The 25,165-nt window shown below is 37.9% G+C and overlaps 1 protein-coding gene across 5 annotated transcripts in view; it reads right to left on the bottom strand.

Moving 5' to 3' along the window:
* The window catches only part of DDAH1 (dimethylarginine dimethylaminohydrolase 1), a 248,109-nt gene that overhangs the window by 146,030 nt on the left and 76,914 nt on the right, over positions 1 to 25,165 (bottom strand). For all 5 annotated transcript variants that reach the window (XM_082339398.1, XM_082339394.1, XM_082339396.1 and 2 more), the window contains one exon: positions 23,587 to 23,705. The gene's annotated coding sequence lies outside the window, so the exon portion shown is untranslated. The remainder of the gene's footprint in view (positions 1 to 23,586; positions 23,706 to 25,165) is intronic.

The raw sequence follows: 25,165 nt of genomic DNA, 5'->3' as shown, positions 1-25,165 counted from the left end.
TGTGAGAGGCTTAATGGGCCAGGCCAGGAAGTGGTACATATCACCTCTGCTCACTTTCCTCTGGCTGGGACTCAGTAACATACAGCTTTAGTAACCAAAGGGAAGTGCTGGGAAATAGTCTTCTATGAGCCCAGAAAGGTTGAGGAAACAGATTGGGGAAACAGCTAGCTGGTTTATGCCCCAGAGTACAATGGGGGAAATGGAAAATAAAGGTAGAAAGGTAGGCTAAGCTTTCATCACTTGAGCAGTGGACAGACATATGGTGTGGAGTCTGAGTGTAGCTTCTGAAGCCAAGCTCTGTGGGTGGAAGCTTGGCTCTGCTATTTTCTTGTTGTATGATCTTAGTGGTGTTACTTAAAAGCTCTTTGCCTCCGTTTCATCCTAATTTATGAAATTGGAAACAGTGAATCCATTATCATAGGGTTATTAGGAAGATTAAAGTTAATAATACAAAGTGCTTAGAAAAGTGCCTAGGATAGTATCTAGTACCTAGTAGTTGCTCATTAAATATTATTCATTGACAGGTTTTGAGGGTTTTTTGGTTTAGCTTTTGGGTTCTTTTTGTTTGCTTTGTTTTTTTGTTTTTGTTTACTTTTATTGGATTATAGTTGATTTACAATGTTGTGTTAGTTTCAGGTATACAGCAAAGTGATTCAGTTATACCTATATTCATTCTTTTTCAGATTCTTTTCTCATACAGGTTATCACAGAACATAGAATTCTCTGTGCTATACAGTAGCACTGACAGGCTCAGAAGGCTTTGAACATGATTTCCTACCTAAGGCCAAACCACATACATCCATTGAATTATCAGAGTCATATAGGTATCTTAATGCTTTCCAGCAGAACCCATGGCCTTCCTAGGTTGATAGACCAAATCTCACTCACAAGTGTAATCATAGATTCAGTACACATTTTTGAACCTTTGCTACATACCAGGTACTGGGGATGTAATTGTGAATTACACTGTGAGACTTATGGTCAAATTGCTCCTTTTTCTCTTCCACACATTTCAAGATCTTTGTAACTAATTCCCTGTTTAAATTCCCTCTATTTGAAATACCTAGAGCTGTTTATATTCTCCTAGCTAGACACTGACTGATACAGAGGCAGTTTTTCTTTTCCATTGATAATATCTCTGGACCTGCATTTGAAGTCAATTTTAGATAGCAATTATTTCAGGATTAAAAGAGACATTCCTGCCTTACTCCTCTCTTACTCCATTTTTAGCAAATACAAGATTTGCTTTCACTGGGGTTGGGTGTTTGAGGGTAGGGGTTGGAGTCCTTAAAGAGAATGAGGGCTCAAGTGTCCTCATCCATCCCAAGTACTAGAAATACTAGATCAAGTAAATACCATAAGTCTGCATTCTTCTTTTTTTTTTTTCCATAAGTCTGCATTCTGACACTAAGTCCTGAGTGCTGCCAGATAAGAATCATTAAGTTTGACACAAAATGATTTACTGTGGAGGAAACCAACTGCTGCAGATTTCCTTTGACATAGAAGCAGTGAGTTATGTTTGGTCAAATGGGCAGGCAGCATTTTACAAACTAGGAGATGGTTCCAGGATTCTGGTTCCTGAAGTCAAGATGCATACCCTCCTAACCTTGGTTTCTTCAGCTGTCACCTGGGAATTCATTCTTTAAAGAAATATTTACCAAGCACCTGCAACATGTATGGAAGAGAAATACATAAAAGCAGTGAATAAGGCATAATAAACCTGACTTTGACTCCTGGCCCTCCTGCATTCTAGTTGTGTAATCTTGGTGTGCCCAAGACCCATGCTTCACTATTTTCTGTCTTAGTCTGAGCCCGAGAGGACTGACTTTCATCGACTGTATCACCTGGGATCCCGTTATTGTTGGCTTTGGCCAGTGGGCGGCACTTACAGGAGATGGGAGGGCAAGAGGAAAGGAAGGTTAACATATTTATTCCTCTTACTCCCTTCCTGCTTTTTCATGGTTCTAGCAACAACCCTTCTATAACCATAACTTCTGTCTGGTGGTCACTCTTTTTGGCGATTCTAGATCCTGGCTGGTTTCTCATAACCCTATGTAACTCCTTACATGGAAGTAGTAAACAGCACATTTTAAAGTCCTCTTTTAAGCACACGATATTATGAATATTAAGGAAAAAAGGGGGCTTCCCTGGTGGCACAGTGGTTAAGAATCCGCCTGCCAATGCAGGGGACATGGGTTGGAGCCCTGGTCTGGGAAGATCGCACATGCCGCGGAGCAGCTAAGCCCGTGCGCCACAACTACTGAGCCTGTGCTCTAGAGCCCGCGAGCCACAACTACGGAAGCCCGCGAACCTAGAGCCCGTGCTCCGCAACAAAAGAAGCCACCACAATGAGAAGCCCGCGCACCGCAACGAAGACCCAACACAGCCAAAAATAAATAAATAAAATAAATAAATTTATTTAAAAAAAAAAAAAGAAAGAAAAAAAGAATGCAAAGAAAAGGCAATTCAGCATTTTCAGAAAGAGCATTTGGCGATATTCAACGCATAATGAGGCTGTGCTTGGGGCCATCCACCCTCACCAGCTTCTCAAAGTATTTGCTGGCACTGTGAATGCTGGTCAGAGTAGTTGCAGAAGGGATCAAGGGATCCAACATAACCGTGAAGTAATGTTTGACGTAAAAATATCGATGAAAGCAGCAAAGTGAGAATTGCTAACTTCTATGCTCTGGAAAGAAGTGGCCAATTTACTGCAGCTGAGCTTGAACTGCTTAATGATGTTCCTTAAATGATCTCCATCTAAGGGTGGTAATGACTTCCTGTTTTTGCTAGTCTCTGGGTGCCTCAACATCCCTTATTGGTTCTCTTTACTCTGCCCACACCTCTAAAAACAGTCTCCTTTTAAAGGAAATATTGGGCTGGCCAAAAACTTAGTTCGGTTAGTGAATACATTGTTTGATAAAGTTCTTCATGAAAATGAAAAATGTCTTTTATTTTTACTTAAAACCGAACGAACTTTTTGGCCAGCCCATGATTATTAAACGTTCTCCTCAAAATTCTTAGCTGAGTATGTGATTTGTTTTTCACCAGGGACTTCACTTGTGTGAGTCACTTGAGTTTATGTGTAAGTGGGTTGCATTGAAGCTGAAATGTGACAGCGTGTATGAACGGTTGCACCTGGCACCAGGAAGTACTCAATGAATGACAACCACTAATATTAGTAGCTATTGCGCTTTTGTGCCAGACACTATGATGAATACCAAAGTTGCCATCTACCTCTGTGTAAAATGCCCATTTCTACCACTCAACATACTCACGTCCTTTAAATGAGATAACACATACGGTGCCTACCTCAGTAACAGGGCACAGTGTAAGCACTCAGTAAGTGCTCTTGGCTCTTCAAAGCTCACCCTCTCTCACACAAGCAACATTTCCCTTTTCTGAACTTCTGTAACTCTGTCTATATTCTTCTTTTTATGCTGCTTATTACTTTCTCTTAGCAGTGTAATAACCCATTGATGCCAGAGCCATCTAGTTCATTATAACCACATCAGGGGCTAATGAGATCATCAAAGTATCCTGAAACGTCCAAAGTACTACATAAATGTATTGAGTTTGAATAACAAGTTTGTGATGTATTATGATGATATGCAGACATTAGTGTGACACTGCCATTTAATCACTTTTTTCAGTTTCTCAGAGCTTTTTGCAATATTATCTTTCCAAAAGTATTTTCATGATTATACCATACTCAAATACATGTTTGTGGGGATGAAATAGATTGAGGTTCTGATAAGCCCCCTTCATTTCCTTATGAAATGAAGTTGCTTCATTTTCTTATGAAGAGCAATGAAATGTTAGTTTTGCAATACCAGGGAATTGTCATATTTGCTCATTTGGTATCAACCCACAATTGTTTTAACATAGGATTAGATCACACATGTCCCAGGAATTCTCCTTCCAGCTTTCCTCTTTTGCTCAGTGATAACTGCTCTCTCCTGGCTTCTTTTCTCTAGCTCTCTGTCTCTGATTCTGTTTCATTGCTTTTAAGTGTTGGTGTTTCCCAGAGGCTAGATCTCTAGCTTCACTCTTCTTTCCTCCAACTTTAAATGCTCCCTCCTATGGTTGGACTAATCTAGGCCCATGACTTCAAACCTCACCTCAATGCCATCCATGCCCAAACTATCACTGCTGGTGCTGTGGTCGCTCCTGAGCTTCAGAACTGCCGGGGAGACATCCCTGTTTAGTCCCACAGGAACTCCAAAGTCAACATGCCCAGAACGGAGTTCATCGTGATCTGTCCAGTCTGCTCCTTCTCCCCTTCCATTCTCTTGTCCATCCACACAGATTGTTGCTCAAGCCAGTTTACTGAAGCTTATTCTTAGCTTCAGTTTCTCCTTTGTCTACAAATTTAATCATCAATCAAGTCTGACAGATCAGTCTCCTTAAAATGGCTCAAATCCATCCATGTCTCTCCAGCCACTCTGCCACCACCAAGTCCAGAATATAATCATTGGTCTCTTGGATTATTGCACAGCCCTCCTATCCAGAGTGGTCTTTCTAAACTGCAAATCTGACCATGCCACTCTCTTGCCTATATCCTCCAGCGGCTTCCCAGTACCCTCAGAATGAAGTCCAAATGCCTTATCATGGCCCACAAGATACCCCTCCCCAACCTCATTCTGGTCACTTCCCCATTTTTCTCTTATGTGGGCCTCTGCACATCATATTCGATCACTTGGAACGTGCTTGACCCCATCCCTGCTTGAGCAACTCTTAATCCTTCTTTAAGACTCAGTGAAGGCACCACCCCTTCCAAGAAGACTTCTCCCCCTCCCCTGCCCCAGTCTGGATGTGGTAAATGCATAAATGGGGAGTTTGCAAGCCTCTAGCGGTTTTATGGATAGTCTCACCATCCCTGTTCCCTGAACACTTACTGCTGAGGTGGTTGTTACACATTTCTTATTTCACCCTTCACCTATTTTCTCCTCTGAATCATCTTTTCTCAGCTCCTCCTCTTCATGAATTCATTTTTCTCACTCTTCTTTCCAGTTATCTTTTGCTACATAACAAACCACCCCCAAACTTAGGGGCTGGAAACAATCTTTCTATTTTGCTGATGATTTGTGGATCAGGAATTTGGGAAAGGCTTATCCAGGTGGTTCATCTCGGATCCTCATGGACTTTGTTGGGGCAGCTGGAACTGGAGGGTACACTTCCAAGATGGCTCCCTCACTCACATCTCTGCTGCTTCCCTGTTCCTTGGCCTCTCTCTCTCCATGGGAATAAATCTCTTCTTCCAGGGCCTCTCCATGTGGCTTGGGCTGCTCACATCATGGTGGTCTCAAAGTAGTCTCCCTTCTTAATTAGCTGTTGGCTTCCTAGTGGTGATAAGTGGATGCTGCCAGGCCATTTAAGGGCTACACACAGAACTAGTATGGCATCATGTCTGCCATCCTGTATTGGACAAAGCAGTCACAGACCTGACCAGATTCAGAGAAGAATACGACACCACTTCTCGACGGAAGGAATGCCCATCATTAATCAACCACGTTCTTATTCTCCAGTTCTGTTATTATTCCAGTATAGTATTTCTATAACTTTTTCAGAGAATTTGCCTTCCATTTCCTGAAGTTTCTAACTTTTTCTGAATTAAAATCAGGGTCCATACCATAGATTTATTTACACAACTAGCTCAATTTACTGACTAGTGCTAGGCACTAGTACTGTCTTGTATAGAAGATGGCTATTAATTAAACACCATATAATTCAATACTTACAAACTAAGTGCTAAAAATGGAAAGGACTGGATACCCTGGGCATGTATAATAACAAAAATCCCATCTGTCTGGGGTATCAAGAGAGGCTTTCCTGAGGAGGTGACTTTTGAGCTGAGACTTGAAGTCTGGGTATGTATTAGTTAAGATTGGAGAGAACATTCCAAACTAATGGAGCATATGAGCAAAGACAAAAACTGAGAGGGAGCTCATCAATGAATTTGGTAAAGATGCAGGATACAAAATTAATACACAGAAATCTCTTGCATTCCTATACACTAACAACGAAAGATCAGAAAGAGAAATCAAGGAAACAATCCCATTTACCATCCCATCGAAAAGAATAAAATACCTAGAAATAAACCTACCTAAGGAGGCAAAAGAACTGTACTCAGAAAACTAGAAGTTACTGATGAAAGAAATAAAAGATGACACAAACAGATGGAGTGACTCTTGGATTGGAAGAATCAATATTGTGCAAATGACTATATTACCCAAAGCAATCTATAGATTCAGTGCAATCCCTATCAAATTACCAATAGCATTTTTCACAGAATTAGAACAAAATATTTTACAATTTGTATGGAAACACAAAAGACCATGAATAGCTAAAGCAATCTTGAGGAAAAAAACCAGAGCTGGAGGAATCAGGCTCTCTGACTTCAGACTATACTACAAAGCTACAGTAATCAAAACAGTATGGTACTGGCAAAAAAACAGAAATACAGATCAATGGAACAGGATAAAAAGTCCAGAGATAAACCCATGCACCAATGGTCACCTAATTTGTGACAAAGGAGGCAAGAATATACAATGGAGAAAACACAGTCTCTTCAATAAGTGGTGCTGGGAAAACTGGACAGTTACATGTAAAAGAATGAAATTAGAATACTCCCTAACACCATACACAAAAATAAACTCAAAACGGATTAAAGACCTAAATGTAAGGCCAGACACTATAAAACTCTTAGAGGAAAACATAGGCAGAATACTCTGACATAAATCGCAGCAAGATCTTTTTTGATCCACCTCCTAGAGTAATGAAAATAAAAACAAAAATAAACAAATGGGATCTAATTAAGCTTAAAAGTTTTGCACAGGAAAGAAAACCATTAACAAAACAAAAAGACAACCCACAGAATGGGGGAAAATATTTGCAAATGAAGCAACTGACAAGGGATTAATCTCCAAAATATACAAACAGCTCATGTAGCTCAATATAAAAACAAATAAACAAATAAACAAATAACCCAATCGAAAAATGGGTGGAAGATCTAAATAGACATTTCTCCAAAGAAGACATATGGATGGCCAAAAAGCACATGAAAAGATGCTCAACATCACTAATTATTAGAGAAACGCAAATCAAAACTACAATGAGGTATCACCTCACACCGGTTAGAATGGCCATCATCAAAAAATCTACAAACAATAAATGCTGGAGAGGGTGTGGAGAAAAGGGAACCCTCCTACACTGTTGGTGGGAATGTAAATTGGTATAGCCACTATAGAGAATAGTATGGAGGTTCCTTTAAAAACTAAAAATAGTACTACCATATGACCCAGCAATCCCACTCCTGAGCATATACCCAGATAAAACCATAATTCAAAAAGATACATGTATCCCAGTGTTCACTGTAGCACTATTTACAATAGCCAGGACAGGGAAGCAACGTAAATGTCCATCAGCAGAAGAATGGATAAAGAAGATGTGGTACATATATACAATGGAATATTACTCAGCCATAAAAAAGAACAAAATAATGCCATTTGCAGCAACATGGATGGACCTAGAGATAGTCACACTGAGTGAAGTAAGTCAGACACAGAAAGACAAATATCATATGATATCACTTATATGTGGAATCTAAAAAAAAGGGTACAAATGAACTTATTTACAAAATAGAAGCAGAGTTACAGATGTAGAAAACAAACTTATGGTTACCAGGGCCTGGCAGGGGAGGGATAAATTGGGAGATTGGGATTGACATATACACAGTACTGTATATATACACACTACTGTATATAAAATAAATAACTAATAAGAACCTGCTGTATAGCACAGGGAACTCTACTCAATACTCTGTAATGGTCTATATGGGAAAAGAATCTAAAAAAAAAGAGTGGATATATGTATATGTATAACAAATTCACTTTGCTGTACACCTGAAACTAACACAACATTGTAAATCAACTATACCTCAATAAAAATTTTTTAAAAAGTGAGAGGGAGCTTAATGTGTTTGAGGAAATTTTTTTAAAAATCCATGTGCTACAGCTGGAATGTGGGTGACATTGTTAACCCTGTTTTAAAAGTGAGGAAATTGAGGGTCAGTGTCCGGCTGAGAGCATGATACCAGGAGAAGGCTCCACCACGTGTGCTTCCCCATTGGTGGGGAGTTTGCCCTCAGGCCTCTCCTTCAGCCTTTTACAACTAGAAGAGCATCCCCTACAGACCTAGTGATGTCTTACCTGAGAGTTATCCAGAGTCAGAGAAATCAGCATGAAAAATCACCCTAAGAAAACATTATCTGCAGAAAATATAACACATTATCTGCAGAAAATATGACACAAATATAATACTACTTGTCTGGTAGTATTACAGACAAGAGTGTAGTTTACAAGTAAATCAAGACTAACTCATGCAAAGATTATTTAATTTAGAAACAACATATGATTCATACTACTATCTCCATTAGTCTCATTAGATATAAATAATTATATATGTATATATGTATATATATATAACTTTTATGCGAAAGCTAGAAGAAAATGGTAATTTGTGTTCATACAGGCCACATACGTAGCCACTTACTAAATTTTCCAGAGAATTTATTTAAACATCCCAGCAAATCAGTATATGCATCAGTACAAAATGCTGCAAAGATTATCTATAAGTTACTGGTCTAGGATATTTTATGTTTTTATACCCCAGTACATGGGCTTCAATTTTCTGTCACAATGCAACTTTAAGAAGAAAGGAAAGAGAATTCAACTCTAATTTGCTTTTTGCCAAGAACTTTCTGACATCCTAATTAACTTTAGAAATTATCCTTTCAGGTATACTCTCCCTTTTGTGACTTCGTTAATGTTTCTTGAGCTTTACAATATCATCTGCCTCATTGCAATATGTTTCCGATTCTCATCGCAAATGGTCATCACTGGTAAGGTGCAGATCAGTAGAAGAGGCTGGACACTGTCAGGAAACACTGATGAATGTCAACTGATGAAGAATGAACTGTTAACATTTTGGGGAATAGTCCTCAGGACTTTATATCGGTCTACAATATCACATTCTATATAATTTTATATTACTTTATAATATTTATTCTAAGGAATACGGTGAAAATAATACACCCTTTAAAAGGAATTCTAATTTCATTGCCCTTTGAAAATTTAAACGTAATTTTTATTTTCCTTTAATTCGTGTTTTGCTTTTAAAGGATTCATTGTTTGTTATAGCCCAAGAGGTAGTAACTGAAAAGCTTAAAGTAGTTAATAACCTGAGATTATTTTTCCTCCCTCTTGTTTTCCTTTTATAAAAAAAAAAAAAACCAGATGGAAATTAAATGCTTAATTAAATCAAACGAATTAACTGAACACTAGTATTACCATGACCAGTGTTTGCACCACTAATTGCTTATTGAGTATTACGACAGTGTTCACACAGTCTGAACATAGAACAGGTTTGGCCACGAATCAAAACAGGCAGTTTTAGTTCTACATGGTATGGGAACAGGTATTCTGGAGGTGGAGCCCATGTGAGTGTCATCAAAACACCAGGCAATTAAATGTTGCTAGTTCAGTTTGATGGGCTTTGTTTTCATCCCTTTAGGGCGAAAACGGTGCTTGTAGCTCCCATTGGCTTGGCCCTGCTTGGGAGAGAGTCCTGTTGAGCTGGCCTAATCACATTTCCTGGAAGAGTTCACATAGATCTGATTTGGAAATTTCCAGAAATGACTATGTCCTTCTTAACACACACTGGAATCTAAGAAGATAATATTTCCTTGTCACATTGTTCTAAAGCAGACATTCAATTACATTGAAAGAGCACATCTGCTCTCAGAGGGACAACTGCAAGCAATTAAAAGAGAAAACAGAACACATAACAGAACAGCTAACTTCTTCAGGAGAATGGGAGAATGTAACCAATGCAGAGAGTTCAACGCTTCTATCCTCAAACTGTGGTATAGTCTCAATTCAACACAGAGGTTCTTCAGCGCTCCCCCTCCCACCCCTCATGCTGTCAGTCAGCCGCTCCAGTCCCCGTGGGGTCTCTCCCAGCCTAGGGTTAAAATGCTCCTTTCCACAACCAAGATGTATTCACGCTGGAGTTCATTCTTTCAGATTCTCCCTAAGCATCTAATTAAACTTAATAAACCTATTTGTGCTAGGATTTTACTAGATGAAAATAACTTTAATCAATTCAATACCTTTTACTGAGTGACTAAGTGTGCTAGGCACTGTGGTTAATAATCTGCTTAAGAAACAGTTTCTCTATTCATTTAAAAAATCGGGAACAACTGGGAAGCCCTACTGAAGCAGTTAAATAAATCATGTTATATCCATACCTGTGGGATACTCTGTAGCCACTCAGAAGAATGCTTTTGAAAATACTGCTTCCATTCATTATGGATGTCAACTAAACTTACTGTGGTAATCATTTGATAATATATACACCTTAAACTTATACAGTGTAGTATGTCAATTATACAATAAAATTGGGAAAAAAAGACAATGATGCTTTAGTATGATCCCAGTTTTATTTTTTAAATGTGCATAGGAAAAAAAGACAATGAAATATAATAGTAACTTTGGTTATCTTTAAGAAATGGGATTATATATGATTTTTATTTTCTTCAAACTTCTATGTACTTTCCAATTTTCTTCAAGGAGCATATACTGTGTTATAATCAGAAAATAAACAATTTAACAAGAAGACAATAGACAATTTCTCTGTGGAAGAGTTGTCAGTCTGGTCCAGATAATACTCGATTAAAAACTATAATGTATGTTATGTTATGGTAAATGTTGTTATTTTGCACAAGGTGTTATAAGAACATTTAATCACCCATATAGGTGACGGAATATTTAATATGATACTGCCCCCACTGATTTTGTAAATGTATTTAGTATTATAAGGAAATGTACAGTTCACAATTCAATATCGAAAATCTTTGGTGCCAGATGTGTTTCAAAACTTGACTTTTTTGGATTTTAGAAATAATGTGGTGAGGGCTTCCCTGGTGGCACAGTGGTTAAGAATCCACCTGCCAATGCAAGGGACACGGGTTCGAGCCCTGGTCCAGGAACATCCCATATGCCGCGGAGCAACTAAGCCCATGCACCACAACTACTAAGCCTGTGCTCTAGAGCCGCGTGCCGCAACTACTGAGCCCTCGTGCCACAACTCCTGAAGCCCGCGTGCCTACAGCCCGCACACCTCAACGAAGAGCAGCCCCCGCTCGCCGCAACTAGAGAAAGCCCGCACACAGCAATAAAGACCCAATGCAGCCAAAAATAAATAAATAAAATTTAAAAAAATAAACACACTCTACAAACATTTTAAGGCGTCAAAAAATACGCTTTAAAAATATGTAGGTCTTCTAAGTAGAAGTAATATTAATAGAGCTGGCAAAAATGCATTTCTCAGTACTTTTTTAAAGGCTGTCTCTAAGCCAAACATTTCCTAATCACTCTTGGATGAATATGGGCAGCTAAATGACCAAAAAGCTGTGGTTTCAGTCCATAACTCTAAAACCGCTGAGTTTATTGATATATAGACAGTTCAGAAAAAAATTATTTATTTATTTATTATATATATAGATATATATATACATATAGATAGATAATGTGGGGTTTTTTTTCAACCTTTGTAGTATAATGTGTGCAATGTCTGAGCTAATATTGCATGCCACTGAGGACAAGTAGCAATTTCCATGAAGTGACAGAGAAGCGGTTTTAGGGGGAAAAAATGCCAAGGATGATTCATTTGAAATCAACCTTGAAAGTTTTCCTGCTGACGAGGCTGACAGAAGGGAGGACTAGGACAAAGGTTAAATTCTTCAGTTCTAGGAAACTGCTTTGTCTTTAGGGCTTACTCTTCCAAGCTTTGCTAGTCCATCAAGACAAACCATTTAATTTTCTCCTGTGGATACAAGATCGTCCACAGTCAGACTAACCATACAGAGCTTTTGACAGAAAAAGGAATTTCTCCACAGTTTTACAAACCATGCAGTCAATGAATGTTGATTTATTAATGCAAGCTGACCATCAAGATCTAAATTCCACAATAATCTCTCGAAATAATGATTTTGCATCATTACCACCTTCTCTTTGAGTAACCTAACTACCAGTATTTAGAAAATTGATTGATTTGACTTCCTGTATGTCTTTTCAGTCTCTGGCTGGAGTCGTAAAAGCAGAAACATGGCCCTAGGGTAAAAGCAGGTGAGCAACTTGAGAGACATATGTACTTTGTGAGTCATTAGGAATTGGTGATTTTGAATATTTTCATCACTGCTCTCACATAATACTAAACTCTTCTTAGCAACTGATACAGGCTGCAGTGTGCTATGAATAGCACAACCAGAGCTTCAGTGAGTTTTTTTTCATGTTAAATGCACATTTATCAGCCTACTATAGACTCCTGTCTTCATAATCATCAAACTGAAAAATTATTAGCTGATTAATATCAAATAATGCTGTGTAAGCACCATAAAAATAAATTAAGGACACTTGGGTCTTATCTTCTGGGACCTTACAATTTTGAACAGATGATGATGACAAACAAAGAAAACACATAAGCTATACAATAAATAATTGCATGAATTAAATAGATGAAACATTATGTTGAGAACAAACAAGACAGTTAACCTAGGTAGACTTTTAGTTGATGAGTGAAGAGGCAATTATAGAAGCAACCCACAGGGAACTGATTTTTAAAAGGGCCTAATTATTTAATTAAGACATTCTTTCCTGGAGAAGGGCAAATCCAGAGATTTTGCAAATTTGGTAACTGCAAAATAACTAAACTTCTTGGTTGGGAGAAATATTCCAGAACTTCTATTCTTTTTATCTCCAAAACTTACAATAAATGGCATTAGAACTAAGATCCAGCAAATTCTGTTGGATTTAAGTTTTGCCTTCAACCACATGTCGCTAAGAGCAAACGTGCTATTGATATTAAGAAAAGTGTCAGGACTATGCTCAAATGTATATTGAACTTAGGCTTGTGACAGTGCTTATTACTATAGAAAATGTTTTGTTTTGCCTTTTTTTTAGGGGAACACAAATAATTTTTTTAATGAAAAAACAATCTCCGAAACGAAGAACATATACATTATTACATGTATTATAGTGGCATTATTTTACATTTTTGCAAAAGGGAGGATAGTTGCATTCTCCTATCTCCTTCTGCATTCAATCTATTGCAAATCTTGTTTTTTTAAAAAATAACAATTGTATATTTTAAAGGCATACACCACCATGTTTTTATATACATATACATAGTGAAATGATTACTATGGTCAAGCTAATTAACATATCCACCTCTTAACACATTTAGCATTTTTTTGTGTGTGTGGTGAAGGCACCTGAAGTCTACTCTCTTCACAAATTTCTAGTATACAATACAGTGTTATTAACTATAGTCATCATGCTATACATTAGATCTCAAGATACTATAGAAAATGAATACTAACAGATATGTCAATGGACACAGCATCAGTAGGACAATTAAAGTCAATAAACTCTGGAAACAAGTTATTATGAGGCCATATTTATACAAACATGTCTTAATATGGGGAAGTTCAAGCATTTATTTTTATCTACTCTGTTTAGGGTAAACTGAATTAACAAAAGATAATGGGCATAATTCTAAAATTTGTCTCACTAGTGGCTTATTGACACAGCTGAAAAGCTCCAAAATCAGCTCCTTTAGTTTGGAAAGTGAATTCTTTCAGCTAGGGAATATTAATGATTTGTTTTCTGCAAATTTAACACTTTAAAAGGGCATCTTTGAGAAAGACACATGAGAAAGATATCTAATTTACAAAGTGTTAGAGATTACCCTGCTGTCACTCCTGCTCCCTGGCAAGCAAACGTGGATCTGAGGTTCTAGTCGAAGGCTCACTTCCACAAGGCGGTATCTATACATATGTAACTTACTTTACCACAAAGCATAAGAAATGTGGTTTTCTGGAGATAAGGATGAAAATCCACTGGATTGAGAGCTGTCATCTATGCTTTAAAATGTTAGAAATAAAATGCACTTAAACAGAGGAGATCCTTATAGAGATACCTTAGTTTGGGGATGTCCAGCAGACTTTTCAAACCACACACCAAAAAAATCTACAAAACTGAATGCATTCCAAAAAATCAAAAGGCTCATGGAGAATTGTCCTGACAGAATTCAGTTCTCACAAACCAATCAGGGTTGAATAACACATTTACAATGCAGAGTTAGAATCCTCCTGTGAAGCATTTTTCCTAAGCATTGGATAGGATTTTATTAGAGAGTACTATGATATTTTTGTCTTTAACATTTCAGCCAGACTGTATATTTACTCATTCATTCAACCATCAAGTGCCTACTGGATATCAGCATTGGGAATGCAAAATGAATATGCTATGGCTTCTGAACTTCTTGAAACTAATAGGAAGGAACAAGTACATACAAAATCTCAATGGGGTTCAATAAATACAGGATGATGTCAGGAAAAACACTATCTCCATTTGGGGGGCCTTCATCAAAAGGAACAAATAGAAGGGTGGCCCAGGCAATGGAAATGGCATTTACAAAGGCATGGAGACAGGTAAAAAGCACTTTGGAGTCATGGCAAAACAACTCAAAATGAGTCGATTGGTGTAGAGAGATAGGTGGAGGCTAGATGACCAATGGAGAAGAAATCTTTTATAGATGGTAAACAGAAATGAAAAGACCAGAATTACATTTAAGGACAACTCTTTGAGGTAGTATGATATAATGTCTCTAGAACAACTGGATGCTTAATTGGCCAAAGCAGTTGTGAGAAAAGTTATATCTTTGTCCACAGAAGAGAGATTGACCTCTTTCAAATGAATGATAGGTCCTTTTCTCAGCAGTTGCATCCTTGAATATAGGATCAACCACTGAGGGAAGTTGAAGGAGGAGGCATTACGCTCAGAGACGATCTGGGCATTACCGAGGGAGGACTTGAGAACCTGTGGCTATCATCTTTCAATCAAATGCATGCATGTGGGGTACTTCAAGCTCTACTGGCAGTAGCAAATGCAGATCCAAGAAAGGGGCAGTAGATGATAAGAACAGTCTATACTGTCATAGGGATTATTAAAGAACTGACTGGGAAAGCAATTTAATATAATTAATGGTTCAAAGTCCTTCATTTTCAAATTGTGCCTGCATCAAATGTCAGCTTCTGCTATAATTATTCTGCTAATCAGCAATCTTCTTTCAAAGCAAACAATATTTTCCTTATATCAATATAATCTTGTTTTTCCAAAGAAAATGTTTTTGTTATTATTTTAAATACATTTTATTTATTTAATTTCTTGAAGTGGTAGCACATTCACATACTTCAAGCATCAAAAGTATAAAACAATGTACAGCAATGTCTCTTTTCCAGCCCTGTCTTCTATCTGCCAAGTTCCTATCCCCTTAAGACAAGTAACCAACATTATTAGTTTCTCATTTACTTCCCAGGATTTTTAAATTGTATATACAAGCCAGTACAAGTATAGAATATGTTCCGTTCTTTTTTTAACCCCAATAGTACACTATTTTGGCACCCTTTTCTCCCCACCTAAAAATAAATCTTGGAGATTGTATTAGTCAGTTCAGGCTCCCATAACAAAATCCCATACACTGGGTGGCTTAAATAACAGAAATTTATTTTCTCACAGTTCTGGAGACTGGAAATCATAGACCAGGGTGCCAGTATGGTCAGGTTCTGTGGAGAGCTCTTTTCCTGGCTTGTGGACAGCTGTCTTCTCACTGTGTCCTCACGTGGCGGAGAAAGGCAGCAAGCTCACCGGCGTCCCTTATTATAAGGGCATAAGGGCAGCAGTCCCACCATGAGCGCCCCACTTGCATGACCTCATCTAACCCTAATTACCTCCCAAAGGCCCTATAACCAAATATCATCACACTGGGGGATTAGGGCACCAATATATGAACTTTGGGGAGACACAAACAACTTAGTCCACACGGAGATCTTTCCATATAAGACATAAGACATTCTTTTTTTTTTACAGCTACCCAGTATGCTATTGTTACATCATATACCTTTAAGGTTGGAACTGGGAAAACTGAAGTTGTCTTTAATCATTCTTTGTTAATAGGAGCTGCAGAAAAAGTGTTAGGTATTGATAGGTGATGTTTCTGATGAGGGTCCACATAGGCTGGAATTATTATATTCTGATGATTGCTAGAAAAGTATCAAAACTCAAGCAATATGTTCAATATACATTCATTAGCTCATCACTAGATCCTCAAAACCTCAGCTTTCTAAATCAAATATGTTAGAAATGTTGTTCTAATATGAAGATACTTATTTGAAGATGAAAATTATATTAATAAAACATATAGCTATGAAATGTATTTTTGTTATGTCACTACTTACAAACAATAGTCAGCTTACACTTGACTGTTACTTATTAGACAGGCCATTCTAAACACATTAGTGTATACTGGCGTTATGAGAAGGCTACTTGTGTAGAAGAAGATTTAGTGATCTCTATAATTAAAGTTCAAATAGTTATTCTGTCAGAAATGGGAAAGAATCAAGAATGAGGAAGAGAGAAAAGGTATGGCCACAAAATGCTTCTGGACAACCTCACTGAAAGCAAAATAATAGACTGTGTGTTACTCCAGCAGTCTGAACTATACTGCCTGAAGGAAGAGAGACAAAGTGAAAGTAGGTGAATGAACAATGTGTCCTTAAAATATGGCTTAAATTGGATTCGGGGATAAGGGAGAGAGAGGAACCAAAGATCAAACACAAGGCTTTAAGCCTAAATGACTGGGTAGAAAAGTAATACTGTTGGCTGAGATAGGGTAGAAGATACCTAGGATGGGGTAAGAGTTTATTTTAGTATACATTATATTTGGGGGCTGGTGAGATATGTAGGTTAAAGTTATCAGCAGGCATTTAACTAAGACATTGATGTGAAGAGAGAGATCTGGAAGTTCTTTCAAGAAGTATTTGTGAGAATGAGAGAGAGGAGGCAGAGGGAGAAGAAGCAAGGACAGAATGATGGAGACCACTCACATTCAGAGACAGAAGGAAAAAGATGATTGTTAAAATATGAGTGGTCAGAGAGAGAGAAAGTAAACCAAGGTAGTGAGGTTATAGAAACCAAGAGGAGGGCCTAGTCAACTGTGTCACATGCTAGAAGAAAGACAAGCAGTGATATGAACCCCGGGACAGTAAGTTAGGAGAATGAGGTCAGATTTTAAGATATTAAATAATGAATTGAATAATAAGAAATTAAAGTCAAGAAATACTTTATATTGACTTTTTTTTAGATGATTGTGGAGTAAAGGAGAAAGATAGGATAACAGTGATATTGCATCATATTTATATTCCACTTTAGGGCAACCATGTACTTCCACATACATTATCCCTTTTGATGATATCTCAAGGAGATAGTCTTGTAAGTAGATAAGTGGGGAGAGATGCATCAGAGAGGAATAATTGGAGATACAAATAGAAGATGAAGTAATGGATTGAGTTAGTTTTCTAAGGAGGTGAAAGACGGAAGAATTTAGTGCTGGAAAAGGGTAGGGATACCTCTAATTTTGAAACAGAAAGAAGAAAAAGTGAGTTGGTGAAAGAACATTTTCAAGGTAAAAATAATTTAGAGAGATTCATCACTCAAGACCTGAAAGTAATCAAGGTAACCTTGAATTGAGGGCCTAACTGACAGGAGAAATGTGAAACAAGTGGGGAAATGATGATGTTGGCATAAAAAGTCAAAACACTGACTCTACTCAGTCACAAGCTCTACAGATCTCTTATACAATACAATATTCCTCCCACTAACACAATGGTGAGTGGACATTGAAAGTACTGGAGCCAAGAACAAACAGTTCAGTGTCTTAAACAACCCAGCAAAGACTTCAAGAGAAGCTCATCCACTTTGAATTCAATTTACAAGTCTGCTTTGAGTTCCCACCCACAGCCCACTCTACAGGAAGCAAAAATGTTAAGCAAATTGTTAGAATAATGCATTCCCACAGGACATGACATCCTGAAGTTTTTCAAACAACAGCGATGTCACCTTCAATCACCCTCTTTAGAGGTTCTGCTTTTTCTACGATAGTACCCAAGTGTTTATAACTTTCTCCGTTAAAAGGTATGTATACTAAGAAATAAATTTAAGTTTTTAACTCTATGAGCCAACATACTGGGAGACAAAAGTATGATAGGCTTCCTTTCTTGGCTGAAAAGAATGGACATGTCCATTCAAGCCTTGCAGTATCTTAGCTAGACATCCTGAGATTCTAGTCTTTTGGCTCTTTGAACCAACTCTACCATTAAAATATTAATTACTCTATTACCTCTGATAGAAGATAAAGGTTACTATTTTGGTGTGCCCAATGCACCTCTTTCCATAGGAAAAAAATTCTAATGAAAACGGCAGATATGTGCCCTCAATTGGACCAATCATATTACCCCATCTTCCTGGTTGTGATTGGTTTGGGAAGGAATATATGACCTAAGTTGGCCCCATGAAAGTCATTCTTGGGATTGTTTTCAGACTGGAGCCAAAGAGGAAAAAAATCTTTCTTTGCTGATAGAAGAGCTGCTAGGATGAGATGAGAGACCAAGGTTGATAGGAGCCATGTGCCCCATGGCATGGAGAAAGCCATCTACAAAGAGCACCAGACACCCTGGTTAGAAATAGAGTGTGAGCCGTGAAAGTGTTCCTGCCACAGAATCCAGACACCCCCAGGACCAGTTCCCTACATCATGTGTTTGGGTTATACCAGCCAACAAGTTCTCCTTTTCGTTTGAGCAAGTTAGGATTCAGTCATTGGCAAACCAAAGTGGCCCAACTTGTGCACAGAATATCTTATACTTACAATGTGTTCAATAAATATATATTGATTATCTGGTTGCTTTGATGTCAGTGCTTTTTCTGTACCTTTTGCTTCTGTACTTTCTCTGTGTTCTACAACTTCATTCTCAATAAGGCTTGATCAAAAGTAAGGCTGCAATTTTCCAGTAATAATTGGGTGCCCTAGCCCCACAACACTGGCAAAGGTCATTTAATATGTCTGTGTCTCAGTTTCTCAATTTGAAAAATATGGCAAATAATAACCATGGCTATTTTTTTAGCATCCCCTATATTCCAGATACTGGCCTAATGCTTAACATATATTATTCTAATTCCTACAGCAATTTTCTAACACATGCATAATGATCCCCATTTTATAGATGAGGATGCTGAGATGCAATGAGTTTAAATGAATTGACCAAGGTCATACAGCTTGAGTGACATAATTCTGATTCCTACCCAGGTTAGTCTGAGCCTGTATTCTTTCCAATGTCCTATGATGCCTTGCTTATTCAAAAAGCTTATGTGTGTAATAAGATAATGCAAGTAAAATTGAAAATGGTGAAAAATCATTCTCCAATTGACAACAAAAAACGTGGAAGTGGGCCCAAATATTAGCAAGGAAGATTTAGGTTAAGGAGAACATTCTGACTACCTCAATTATGGCATTTAGAAACAGTAATTGAAAAAAACGAGTGCTGAATCTCATATAAATGAGAAATTTTATGACGAGAGAAAGTACAGCCAAGATTCTGTTCCATGTCTGAAGCCTCAATAAAACTCAGAAGGACATAAGTAAGCAAGCTTTGCTAAGCTAGGGAGAACCGAACCTCTTCTCATTTTCCCCATGGAACCATCAATACCTAGGACCTGGCACTTCCTTTGTGGTCCTGTTGATGAAGTGTGCTTATAAGATATGAACGTTCTGACTTACAGATCTGAATGTTAACATCAGTAGTGTTTGGAAAAAATATGTAGTAATGCTGTCTATGTACCATTAAAATATATGCAAATCCTATTTTTGTAAAGTTTAACTAAAAGAAGGAAAAGACCGAGTCTATGTATTGAATGACATTTTGTAGTAAAACTCTTATGTTCTTCAAGCTATAATTACTATTTCAAATAACTTCAAGGAAACCACATTATGAACTACCTGTTTTATGTCCATTTTCTTCATTAGACTGTGAATGCTTTGGGAACAGAAATTGTGTCTTACTCATCTTTTTATCTCTAGAATCTAACATAGGTGAAATATGGCCTAGGTTACATTATAATTTTCACGGGTCCTAGGAACTCCAGTTTTCATGGACCTCTTCCTCCATAAAAATATTACAAATTGTATTTTATACCTTGGTATAAAGATGAATATATTAGTATCACATATTTTAATATTTTCTTCGACCTAAGAGTTTATTTTTTTCTTTTGGTTTTAAAGGAAATTAAAACATTTGCACAGGTCCCTAAAACTATTGCTATGCCAGGTGCTATGCCTATCTTGCCTGTGGACAACTGAGTCCTGATATGTGTTAAGTACAATTTTTTTAAATGAATGAAATGAATAAATGATTTTAAATTAACATCTATCTGATGGTACTGATTCTCAGAGCTTCTATTTTGGAGTAACGCTCAGCTTAAACTAGTTTTCAAAAACAACTAATTAATAAAATCATCACAAAGTACTAATATTCATTTAATCTGAAGCCAACTATTGAAATGCACCACTGTACACAAAATTAAAACTCAAAAGCAGTGCATAAGAAGCCTGTCAAAGTGACAAAATAAATATTTAAAAATAATATCAGAGGTTGCTATAATTTTGAACAAATACAGCCCACCTCTTAAACGGTGAAAATTAAATATTTTCTTTTTTAAACTCTGACATTCCAAGAGAGTCAGTTCATAAGGTAGATACTTAAAAAAATGTGGGCTTATACTTGGAGCCGCGTAGTTATTGACTGTAATTTAGTTCAATGTGTGCCCAGAATGCTGGCTCTGCTGCCTTTCACAACATTGCTTTTGGAACCCAGCATTTCTCCACTGCTGTTTCCAGAGACATCTTTTTAAAATAGAAAATTGATTGATGAAATCTTAGGCATGAATAAATGCTAATGCATATAATAAATTAAAACGCTGTCATTTTATAAGAAAGGTTTATTGGCTAACTGTGCTATTTCTTCTAGTAATTCAAAACCCAGTGTTTAATTTGCAGAATGAAATGCGGAAATCAATTATTCAGTTCGTAGTACGGTAAAATTGATTTTCAAAGTTATGTTTTGGGAGGCAACCAGACTGACTTATCCACTGACTTAAAATGTAGAGTCATATCTGAAAAGTTTTTCCCCACTTCAAAATGTATTGAACAATGCTCAAACTATGAGGAAGCATTTTTGCATTGCCTGGACAGCATTGTATGCAAATTAATATCTGGATGATAATTCAGATTCACCCTTCCAAAAGGGATATCATACATATAAAGTAGTGCTAGTATTTATGGGATGGACATTTACCAGAACAGCTTTTAAAGGTTACATAATAAAAGTGCATTAAAGCTGCCTAAATTGATTAACCATTGATACTGAAATGGATTCAGCTAATGGATTCTGCCTCCCCAGAAAGTGCCCCCTTTTAATAATAATTTTCAAAAAGCAAAAAACATGCTTTTCCTTCTCTTTTTCATAACATCTAGCCACCTGAGTAACGGCGGGAGAGGGAAGGGGACTGCCCACACCTCGCCTGGGCCAGCAGGAGGAAGAGGTCGTCTAGTGATCAGACACTCTCGCTTCTCCTCTCCAAAGGGCAAATGGGCTGCCTCAGCAGCTGTCATATCCCGCTGCCCTTCGAAACAGGAAACCAGTCTAGAATTTCAAACTCACCTCCTGAATTGCATTATCAAACTGGTAGTCTTGCCAGATCCTTGTAAATGCCTGTTAAATGTGAAGGTGGCTTTGAGGGGCTGGTGAACAGGGAGGGCCTCTGTGTTTGGGAGGGGGCACTACCTGGCTCAGCTACCTGCCATCTATTGGGTGGTTCTGGAGATGAAACAAGCACAGCAGATGAGGTGGACACACAAGGTCACTTGGTCCATCTCATGCCAGCAGGGAGAATCATATCCCTGTGCAAGGTTGAACCCATAAGGGGTCTTGTAATGAGGCTGCTAGTTATCCCAAGGCACATAATGGGGAGCTTCAAAGATCTAGGTTGTAGACTCACAAATCACAGTTATTCCACTAGCCTTTCAGCCAGACAAGCCCCTTGTTTTCCCACATTCCCCATACGATACCCTGCTCTGGCCATCTTATTGCTCGTGAGCCGTTCCAGCAGAGGGCAGGCAGGGGAAAGGAGAGGAGTCCTATATTACAGCACATCATCTAGAGTGTTCTGAACATGTTAAGGCAGATTTTCTGGATTACTAAGAACAACAAATGTTTTTCTGTCCAAAATTTTTTTTTTTCCTGTCTATCTGTCTGTATCAGGTGTTACCAGTTTTCAGGAGCTCGTCTCTCAAGGAATTCACAGTCTGGTTTGGGAAGGCAAAATGAAGACACATGAAATAGTGAGAAAGCCAGACTCTAAAGCCATCCCAAGCTATCCTAAGTAAATTCATGAGTTTCAAGAGAAGGAAGAAGGTCTTTGGGCACTGAAGTCAGTGACAGCATTTATAGATTAAGAGTATGATCAGGGCAGAGAAGTGAGAGTCGGTGTTTGGGTGAATGTACTCGTAGAAAAATTCTGTGAACAGGTTTGGATGATAGCCTCACAGAGAGGATGTATAGGCATTCTGTTGGAGTTTGGTTTATGTAGGACAGATCTCATTGGATCTTAGCACCAGGCCTTTGTGGTGATCAGCCAGAGTGAAAGGACTGGGAGATTCAGGATTGGCTGGCACTCCACGAGGAAAAAGAATCAGTATCTTTCCGTATCATTCATTAACGTCTGTGCGACAACGTCATGAGCAACTCACTATGGGGAGATCTTCATTAGATAAACAGGGCTGCAAAATTCATAGCCAAGGAATGCGGGTTGGAGAGGCACTCCCAGCCACAGCTGCTACCTGAACACCCAGGACTGGCTGGGAACCAAGCAGACATGCTGAAACCAGGAGCCTCAGCGACGAATGGCAATGTTACCACCGCTTAATCCTGAAATGAAAAGTAATTGCTTCTGGCTTAAAGAATAAAGGAAAAACAAGATCAGCCTTGGCTGAATCATATGTTTTTCCCCAAAACAACCAAGCTATAGGCCAGGTTCTAAAACTTTCCTGGTACTTGAAAATGTGAGAAAATGGATGTTTTCTGTCAATATAATTTAAATCCATCCAAGAGTACTGATATATAAGAACATGTGAATGCAAATACGTTTTTGATTAACATGATTAAGTCAAATGTGTTCACTTTTTTTTTTTTTTTTCAGATTCTCGTGACGTTGTCTTTTGCAAAGCAGACATTTTTAATTTATTTTATTTATTTATTTATTTATGGCTGTGTTGGGTCTTCGTTTCTGTGCGAGGGCTTTCTCTAGTTGCGGCGAGCGGGGGCCACTCTTCATTGCGGTGCGCGGGCCTCTCACTGTCTCGGCCTCTCTCGTTGCGGAGCACAGGCTCCAGACGCGCAGGCTCAGTAGTTGTGGCTCACGGGCCTAGTTGCTCCGCGGCATGTGGGATCTTCCCAGACCAGGGCTCGAACCCATGTCCCCTGCATCGGCAGGCAGATTCTCAACCACTGCGCCACCAGGGAAGCCCCAAATGTGTTCACTTTTAACTATAAGGGATGACATCTAAAATTTAACTTACCTGAATATAATTTTTGGAAAGTTGGTCTTCAAAATAGCTGTTGCTTTTTTTTTTGGAAGGATTTCCTATGGAAAAGTCTCAGCAGAAGTTGCCAGAGCTCCTTTTCTGCACCGATGAAACTGCAAATGGAGAAATACGGAAGAAGGGGGAGGAGTAAGGCATTTCAATACGTCTAATACATTCTTGTGATGGAATTGTCTTCTCTATTAAAGAAAAGACTTGATAAAAATTCATAAAGAGACAGCTATGAGTTTAAATGATTATTAGAAGAATCTAAAGGTGACTTTAACCCGCAACTGAGTATATAATATTTGTGTTTTTACTTGTTTACCTCTCAAGGGGCTACAGAATGGCAAACACCAGGATTTTTTTTAGGCAGACACTCCATTTCCTTGAGAGCAAGAGAGCAACGACAGAGTAAAAACAGCAAGAATGAGAACAAACAAATCTTGCCTTTCATGTTCTAATTTTTTAATTATATGTATTAATTTAAAATATTTGTGGCAGACTCACAATTATGTAGAGAGAACTAATTAAAATATATCTTATCTCTTAGAGCCATATAAAATTGCCTGTACAAATAGCAATTTCATGTGATTTAACCTGATACTCAAGCTTTCATAGGAATATCATCAGCTAATAATAACCAATAAGGAGTACAACCCAGTTTGTCTTCCTGCCATTTTTCTGTACAAATGCTAATATTATAAAACTAATATGACACACGCTATTTTCTTGCAGGTGCTAACATTGAGGACATTCCTCATAGGAGAACCAAGGCTATTTATAGACATTGCTCACAGCTTGTGCTTCTGCTTCATTAATTCAAAACAGAAAAAAATATAAATCTTATACCAGAAGTTTTTTGGATACAACCAGTTTTTTTGGATTTAACCTAACAGAACAGCACTGTGACACTGACAACTGTGACTGCTTTCTCATGAGCTCAGGCTGGAGGACAGCTGGAAGGCCAGCCACCAGCCCAATAACCTGATGCACAGTAATCACAAACTCGAGGGCTTATTTTAGTGAAAGGTGTCATATAGCCCATGAGGTAAAGGAACAACCATGAACAACACCAAGAATGCAAAGAATGTCCACAGCTGATGAATCGTGCCCTCTATTGGTATATGACAAACAGCCAGTGACCCCGAAAGCCACAGTATTTCCAAAGACAAAGGACTATGGTACTTAGTAACACTTTGAATTTTTTTTAAAAAAGCAGTTCTTTTTACACCAATACTCTACCATTCTATGCCAAGAAACGATACTGAGTGTTCAGATGGTCCCAGTTTTCTCTTTTACACTAAGCATGATTCAGATATTAGCAAGGTTTCCATTTCTATTACAGAAGAAGCCTTAGATAAACTTTCTATTCTTACAAAATATGAGAACGTCCCAAGGAAATACAGATTTAAAGTATAATGTAAATGTACATTTTAATGGAGCTACACAGTGATTGCAAACATTTAGATGATTTGGAAGTGTATAGTACGTTGTTGAAAGCAATTTTAATCCAAATATGTCCGTTGCAAATTTAAGGTAATCTCAGTTTTACATGCAAAAAAATTAAGATTAC

This window comes from Balaenoptera borealis (genome assembly GCF_965194805.1).
Source record: "Balaenoptera borealis genome assembly, chromosome: 1".
In the NCBI taxonomy this organism is placed as follows: domain Eukaryota; kingdom Metazoa; phylum Chordata; class Mammalia; order Artiodactyla; family Balaenopteridae; genus Balaenoptera; species Balaenoptera borealis.
The sequence above is the reverse complement of the archived record's forward strand: the minus strand, read 5'-3'. Positions and strand labels throughout refer to the sequence as shown.